The 8,800-nt window shown below is 42.6% G+C and overlaps 1 long non-coding RNA gene across 1 annotated transcript; it reads left to right on the forward strand.

The window, feature by feature from the left end:
- The first annotated feature begins 417 nt into the window (after positions 1-417).
- On the forward strand, positions 418-1,939 carry LOC148098442 (uncharacterized). The gene is made up of 4 exons (XR_015720738.1): positions 418-461; positions 534-628; positions 1,488-1,509; positions 1,648-1,939. It is a non-coding gene; the product is annotated as an uncharacterized LOC148098442 (long non-coding RNA).
- Positions 1,940-8,800: the final 6,861 nt, after the last annotated feature.

Consider the following 8,800-nt stretch of genomic DNA (forward strand, 5'->3'; position numbering starts at 1 on the left):
CAAAGGTGAATCAAATAGACCAATACGGCACAGCCGGGATGGTCCATTTGGTAAAGTAAATCCGTTGGGCATCTTACTTTGCCTTTAGACAATAATTCTGATGGCAAAAGAACCAAACGGAACAGGCGGGAAAAAAGAAGAAGAAAAAAAAAGAAAAAGAAAAGAAGAAGTCAAATTACTGTTTGCTTAATTAAATATTGACAAATCAAAGAGTCACTTGGGTTAAACTGAAACGTTGAACACAGAAGTGGCGAAGGATTGGAACCCTCTGAAATTATTCTGATTTCACGATAAAGACTAGAATGGCACGAATACGACCATATATTTTGCAATAGAGCAAAATATTACACAATTATTAATCTTTCTCCTGTATAAATATAAAGGGATGTACCAGACTACCGACACACAACAGGTGAATATCTCCACCAACCCATAGCGTTTGGCTGTGAATCTCTGGAAAGGTAAGAAATCAATATATTTCAAGCGCAAATGACGTTAGAGATTCAAAAATGATTATATGTTTTTCTTTGCAGGATGAAGCCTGCTGTGATCTTTCTTGTGTTATCCATGGTTGTAATGATGGCTGAACAAGGAGAGTGTTTTAAGTGGAAGAAGTTTTTTAAAAAAGGTACTATTAGTTTTTTTGATTAGTGCTTTATTTTTTTCGGGGGGGGGGGAATCTGGCACAACTAGATAAAAGGAAAGCTGTCAACCCTTTATTACAAAGTCTGTAAAGCTGGGAATACACTGCAATTTTTTCAGTCGTGCTATTCAGCTCCTGCTCAAACTGTACGATTGACTCGCAGGGGTTACAAGTTTGTAGGTCACGATGCAGGGTCTCACACTATACAGCCCGATGCTCTGATGCGACCTGAGTGCTCACACTGTGCATCCATTACATGACGCTTATTATACAATATCCGTTTCTCGCTCTCACGCTCTGTCTTTCACTCACACAGACACACACACCATCACCATCAACTTTGCTAACTTGCTAATGAAAGACATAGACCAGGTAGCTGCAACTGAGCAGAAATGTCGATCCAACTCTTTTCAAGGTTGTTGTGGGCGTGATAATTTTGTGAGGCCACATTGACAAAGCTCGGATGAGCTTACCATCGCTTGTGTCTAGATCACATGCTGCACCGCCATGCTACTCCGTCTTTTTCATTTCCATGCGTTTGCACTTGCGTAGTGTGAGAGGTTGCATTTATACCCTCATGAGGGGCGACCAGGATTTCAAACAGGTTTGATTTTCTTGCAACCATATGATTGTTGATTGGGAGCTGGTCGTGAGGTGTTAATCGCTTCTCGTTACCCCATGTATACTACACGATGCACGACACATAATTAAGGCGAAACTCGGGCCGATCCCCAAAACGGTTGCACGACTGAAAAGTTGTCATAAAATGGGCCAAAGTGCATGCCCAGCTTAACAGAATATTGTTGGCTGTTCACTAATTTCTCTTCTCTTTTTTTAAATTTAGTTCTTTCCCGCTGTGCAAAAGGGTAAGAAAATTGCTGTTATTTTACTAAATGCTAAAATCACAAAATCTTTGAAACTTGTGGAATTATTTAAATAATCTTTGTGTGTGTGTGTGTGTGTGTGTGTGTGTTTTGATGCGGAACCCGTTTTCCCTTCACTAGGATTTTAGGCAAAGAAGAAGCCAAAGAGTTGGTAGAAGCTCTGAAGGCTGATTTCCAGAATTACAAACGTGACCTACGTCTACGTGAATTTGACTAGATTCAAGACTTCTCTGAAGATGTGTGTGTGAAGAAAAATGCTCTTTATCTGAACATAACAAAACAAGTGCTGGGGGGAAAAAATCCAACCAACTTTGAAAATATGCTTATCTTAAATTTACTGCTGAAGAAATTTTGATGCTTTCTATTTGGTCACATGTCAGTTGCTAAATAAATTTTGCTTATAGCATGATAAAACCTCTTCTGTGTCTTGTATTAAAGTCTTTTTGCAAAATAAGGTGAAAATCGCAAAGTTAGCTCAATAACTGTGTTACTATCAGTGAATGAGGCATTATAGTAATGACTGAAGTTATGCGCCAATGACTGCACTATGCATCTACATGTACTGTGTGTGGCAACAATCCTGGTGAAAGTGTCGTAAGACAATACTGCAAATAAACCACTTCCCACTGCTGCAACACCACATTAAAGGAATTAAACAGTCACTTGCCCCTCCCTTCCTTCCCTCCCCATCTCCAGCTGCCTCCCTCTTCTCGCTCCACCACAATCACCCACACATGCATAGCCTTGGGGTAAAGGTGTGTCACCAGGGTGCAGGGGAGGCACCCCCCCCCTCCGCTTCAGGCTGCCTGTCTCTCAATTTTATCCCACAATTTAGACATTCACATTACTCACATTCTCATAACACATACATATAGGACCCTGGGGGTGGGCACGCTACACGGCATCCAGAAGACCATCAGGGTGTACAACCTCACCCCTGGCGCCGTTCCCCACCTCTCAATTTTAAATACACGTATACATTGAGGGCTATCAGGAGGGGCTATGCGCTTACCTGCTGCTCTCTGGCAGGTAGCTCCATGCCCTCCTGGGTTTTAAATGCACCCTAGAACCCCCCCCCCCCACCCCCCCACCCCGCCTTCTCTGTTGCCTGTTGGGGCGGGGGGGCTGGGAGGATGAGTTGACCATCCAATTGGGGTATGAAATGTGGGGCCTCCCTGCTGCTGCAGAGTCAGGGCGGTCTGCTTCTCTCCAACCCAGGGAAGAGGGTAACACTACCTGGGTCTGGGTGCAGTTTCCCCCTCCAGGGGCAAGGGTACCTAGACCTGGGGTATAGAGTACGCTTGGGGAGTGTGATTGTGTGTAGTGTCTATTTATGTCTGTTTCCACGTTGGGTGAGTGCTGAGTAATTACATATGAGAGCATGAGGGTGGGAATGGATGTTTGTATCTGTGTGTGCCTGTTTGGCTGTGTCTATATGTCAGTTCGGGTATCAGACGCCACCTCTCTAGGGACATCTCATCCCCCCCAAGGTTTGGAGGGCTATCTCCCACCAACACTCCCTGCCGGTGGCAGACGCCCTCAGACATCGGTGCATTGGTGGTTCTTTGTGTCCAGGGATGGGCGTCCAGGTACGCACCGGCTCACTCCTGGTGGATGCTTGTCAGGGCCTGGAGCCTGGGGCTCGCTCGGGCCCCTTCGGGGGGTGGGGTGCCCTCGGCCTCTTGGCCTGGGGCTCGGTCACTCTGGCACAGCTTGCTGCCGGCGGAGCTCACGGGCACGTCACTGCAACCCCCTCTGGCTTCTGCTCCGCGGCTGCTGAGTGACCCCTCATCTGGGGCTCTCCTCAGCTCTTTCCAGGAGAGTGGCACGGTTGCCTCTCTGTTGGTCTTCTTTGGTCTCTTGTGCTCTGAGGGCCTCTGGATGTCTGGAGCCTGGATCTCCTCCATGCCTGCTTCATGCCCTGCAGGACGGGGCTATGGCTCCCCACACCATCTAGCAGATCATTACATGAAGGAACCTATTAAATACAAGCATGCTCATGGTCACAGGTGTACACAAGGGTGCTCACAGGCACAAACTACACCCTTTTTGGCTCCTACCTTAAAGCACACTGTGCGCTGTTGATCCTACGTGCTGCACAATAATATTCAATATTTAGTATTTACTGTTATATTCACATAGATCATCGCGATGATGTTGTTTATTATATTGCTCTCTTTTTTTGCTTGTTTTCTCTGTTTTCTTTCTCAACAGGTGATCCAGGTGATTGATATATGTATTTTTTGTCTGTTTGTTTTGTTGCTTTTTGTTTTTTGCCCTTTTTCACCATTCGTCTTCCCCGCTGTTTTAATTTCCCTCTTTCTTTCTCCTTTCCTCCCCCCTCCCCCCCAGTCATGTCTGTCCTGTGTGTAGCAAGTGAAAATAAAATAAAATAAACAATAAAAGCAAAGGTGAATCAAATAGACCAATACGGCAAGGTCTGTATGGTATGATGGTCCATTTGGTAAAGTAAATCCGTTAGGCATCTTTCTTTGCCTTTAGACAATAATTCTGATGGCAAAAGAACCAAACGGGACAGGTGAAAAAAAAACAAAAAACGAATTAAACAGAGAACAAGGCACACGCTGAATTATGAAGTAGTGAGAGGATACGCCATGAGTTTCTCAGTAGACTTAGAAATGACTAAGAATATTCTACTTTTCCCTGTAATTTTCTTCAATATGCCATTTATTGACAAAACATAGGTTTAACTATATTGTGAGTGCAGTGCTAGGTTTTGGGTAATGTATGGTACTGCAGCATAGAAAAAAGAATCCCTTGGCCAATGATCTTGTCCTTTTCGAGTTCTTGAAGGCAACTGATAACTTTCTTTCTGTAAATGCTTGTGGGGTCTTGTTTTAAGGCTTCATAGGTATGTCCACTATGTCCAGTGTAAACGACCATGATTGAACAGAGGCAGTGGCTTACGACACCACCTGTCTGCCATCTATAATCTAGATCCCTTTCCAGATGCCTTAACACCCACTCACATCCTGGGCCATTTGACCTCAGAAAAATCACACGATAGGGTGGAGCTAGGTTTCCCAATGGGTTCACTCGAAACCTTGGCTGATTGTGACCCACACCCATTTTCATATCTTGGCTCGTGTGATTAGGTAGAGGATCAATAGGGGGTCCGTGACCCTCTTGGGGACACTCCCATAGGGCTTAAAATCTGGGACTCTCCAACTGTTGCTCCTAGAACTGAAGAAGCTTCTCGGATAAGAGGTGAAACATCTTCAACGAAACTTAAAGTAGTCCAGATGCTTTTCTTTCCAAGCTCCTTAGATCCCCAGAGCACGTGATGCTGCCACCACCTTGCATCACTGTAGGGAAAGCATTGGCCAGGTGATAAGTGGTGACTGGTTTCCTCCCGACATGATCCCTGGCATTCAAGCAAAAGAGTTGAGCTCTAGGAAGAATCCACACAGGTTCCAAACTTCTTTCACTTATGGATGATGGAGGCCACTCTGTTCATTGGGATACAATCCTGTCTCAGAAATCTACAGACAATTCCTTGGACATGATGACTTTGTTTGTGCTCTGAAATGTACTCCCAACTACGTGACTTTATATCGACAGGTGTGTGTCTTTCCAAATGTCCAATCAACTGTATTTACCACAGGTGGACTCCAATCAAGTTCTTAAAACACCCGAGGAAGTACTACTACTTGCTCATAAGCTATATTTTGTCTCTATAAAATGAACATCATTCATTTTTCAACTGTTCCACCAAATACCCGTATTTCACCTAAGTGGGAGAATGTTAATGTGGCCAAAGAACTGAAAAAAAGTACAAAGTATAGAACCTCTAAAACCATAGATTAAAAAAATCACTTAACAATATGCCTCTAGGAATATGGGACAAATCCAAATGTGGGACAGATTTTTAATTAAATCATTAAAGAATGTTCTAAAGTGGAAAAAGTTTTAATATTTAAGTTAAAAAAAAACTTAATAACAACTATTTCCCTTTTTTGGCTGTCTTATTTTTGACTTGTTCACTGTTGGTTTTTCTGTGTTGCAAGAGCAGAGGAAATAGACTATGGGGAAGTAACCAAGCTCTTAATATTGATACAGCAAGCACTTTGCATCATCATTGCTTTGGTAAGACCAAAAATGCCACACAATCATGCAAGCATGTACTCACTACAGCCCTGTGAGCCAAACAAGCATGACACAAAGAAAAAGAAAACACTGGGAGATGTTCTAGTTTTTATTTTTTACATGAACATTATTTAATTCATTCCACAATACATATAAATAGCCACCCAAACATAAAAGATAAATGATATTCTGAAAATGTTATGATGAGGATCAGAGCTCACAGTGTAACAAAGTAGTTATTTTATATGTCTTATTTTGGTAAGCAGACCTACCATATTTAGTGTACCATTTAATAACTTCATTAATAACATTATTTATCCTTTGGTTTCTAAGAGAGAACTTAAACTTATAAATAAGTAGTTCCCTTCTGCTACATACGCGCACCCTTAGACGTGATTGCAGACGTGCTGAGAGGAGATGGAAAAAGGATAGGCTGTATGTTTCTTTACGGATTCTTAGGAACTGTCTCTCTGCTTACCAAGAGGCTGTAAAGGCTGCAAAGACTCAGTTTGTCTTAAATCTAGTGTCCACAAATAGTCACAAGCCTCAGGTACTTTTTGATTGTTTTAATCATATTTTTAGTACATGTGATAATGTCAGAGCTGTACCTTCAAGTATGTGTGATAACTTTTTTGCCATTTTTTACCCACAAAGTTTTAGCTATTAGATCTTTTGTCTCATCACCCACTATCTTGAAGCAGTTTGAGTCTGTTTCCCTGAGTGAATTGTCTGTGGTAGTCCATTACCTAACATCATGTCATGGGGAGATTGTCTTCCCCCATGACTGCTTTAAAACACTTTCAATACTGTTGGGCCTTTTATCCAGAGATTAATTAACACTTCCCTTGTTACAGGCTGTGTCCTATCATGTTTTAAACAAACTATAGCCTCTTCTTAAAAAACACGATCTGGACCCAACTGTCCTGGTTAATTACAGGCCAATATCAAAGCTCCCTTTTCTTTCAAAAGTTCTGGAGAAAGTGGTCTATTTACAGTAGCAGGCCTCCCTTGATCTTAATGATATCTTTGAAAATTTTTAATCTGGTTTCAAATCACTACACACAACTGAGACGACACTTTTAACGAGTTTTAATCATGTTCCTTTTACTCTGCATTCTGGCAGCCCTGCTGCCCTCTCTTTGTTGGACCTGACAGCAGCCTTTGACACGGTCAACCATGATATCTTCCTATCACAGCTGGAATCACATCCTGGCCTAAAAGGGTCTGCTCTTCATTGGTTTCAGTCCTACTTATTTGGAAGGACTTTTAATGTCAACATAGGCCCCACACCTCCAACATAGCGTCTCTTAATTATGGTTTAACTTAAGGCTCTATTCTGGGCCCTGTCTTATTTGCACTGTATATGTTGCCACTGGGGTCTATTTTCTCACTGTACAACATTTCATTTCACGGTTTTGCAGATGACTTGCAGATCTAACTGCCTTTAAAAGCAGGGACAGACTTATTTCAGCTATTATTACACTGGGCTGATCTGGCGAAGCAACAGTGTCTGATGATGCCGAGATGTCATGTTCAGTGTTATCCTGTCCATTCACCGTATCTGCTTGAAACTCTTCCGCGTCCACTCTAAGCTCAGTGCTTTTTCGCTGAAGGTCCTTTTCAAGGTTCAGTAGCAGGTGCAGACACCATTGAATCCCCTTGAGGCTGGCAGTGGTGGTGCCTCACTCTCTGAGACCCATACTGCTCCTCATCATCTGAACTCTCTATATGATTCAATGCATCCTGTAGGTCAGGGGTATTAAACTAAAATTTGAGGAGGTCCAGTTGGAGAAAATTTTCTCAAGCAGAGGTCCGGGACATCATAATGTCTAACTTGTGTTATGATTTTGATAGAGAAGCAGACTTTTTTTTAAATCAATATCTGAACGTATGAACAATAGACTATCAAATCAATGAAAATACAAGTTAAAAACATTTCAACAAAATTTATTGTTAACACTGAAACACACAGTAGGCCTACATTAGATATAGGGCTGCTGTTTAAAATGAATTGAGCTTTAGTTTGCTCTACTAGGATTTTAAATCTGGGCTGGAATGGTGTCAGGGCTTTTCTCATACACATGTGTAGATGCTCATTGGCGAGCCTGGAACGATAGTTTTTATTATGTTCATTGTGGAGAAAGCTGCCTCACAGCTGTATGTGGAACCAAACATGGTCAAGTTGTACAGGGCAACTTTCCTCAGATTTGGGAAAGCTGTCTCAGAGACCATTTGGAACCAGAAAGTGGCAGGTTCAGTTCTTCCAAACTGCTCTTTCAGGACCACATCTGTTTGGAGATCAACCAGTTGCATTTGAAGAGGCCCAGCATTTGCCCACTTGAAGTGCTGTGTGACTTCCTTTGAGAACCCTCTGACATCAGTGATGAGAAATGGGTTATTTATGAACATGGTGAGCTGCTGTCCAAAGCTGAAGCTATCAAAACGTTTGCTGAAGTTTTCAATCAGCTTATCAACAAAGTCAACAAAAGAGGACACATCTCGCTGTCCCTGAACCTGTTCCTTCACTGTTGGGAAGTGTGCATAGTCTCCTTGCTTTCTGACTTTCCAGCTCTTCCAAGAAAGCTGCTACTTCACTTCTGATGGACCAAAATCACTCCAATGCCCTGCCTTTGCTAAGCCATCTCACATTGTTGTGAAGCAGAAGATCATCAACGTGTGCATCAACTTCTCTGAAAAATTCCCTGAGCATGCAATGCGGACAAGAAGAAGATGCCCTGAGAAAATTAATCATTTTCATCATTGTTTTCATCACCTCAGCATACTCATCTGACAGGGTGGAGCATAAGACAGACTGATGAATAATGCATAAGAGATTAGCTCAAGATTGTCCTGTTTCATTCTTGCTACAGCTCCCTTCTCTCTCCCCATCATAGCAGGGGTTCCATCTGTGGTTATTGAAACCACTTGGTTTGGCTCTATTCCTCGCTTTGTTAACATTTCCTTAATGGCCAGGTAAATATCCTCTCCTCTTGTAGTGCTCTGAAGGGAAGTTACACCTAGCAGGTCTTCACAGAACTCTTTATCGTTGTTGAAGAACCTTACATAAACTAACAGCTGAGCATTGTCAGACACATAAGTGGACTCATCTACAGCCAAGCCTACACATGGTGTCTTATGAATAGCTTCTTCCAGCTGGGACAGCACA

Source organism: Neolamprologus brichardi, chromosome 15 (genome assembly GCF_056152115.1).
Source record: "Neolamprologus brichardi isolate AB-2024 chromosome 15, ASM5615211v1, whole genome shotgun sequence".
Classification (NCBI taxonomy): domain Eukaryota; kingdom Metazoa; phylum Chordata; class Actinopteri; order Cichliformes; family Cichlidae; genus Neolamprologus; species Neolamprologus brichardi.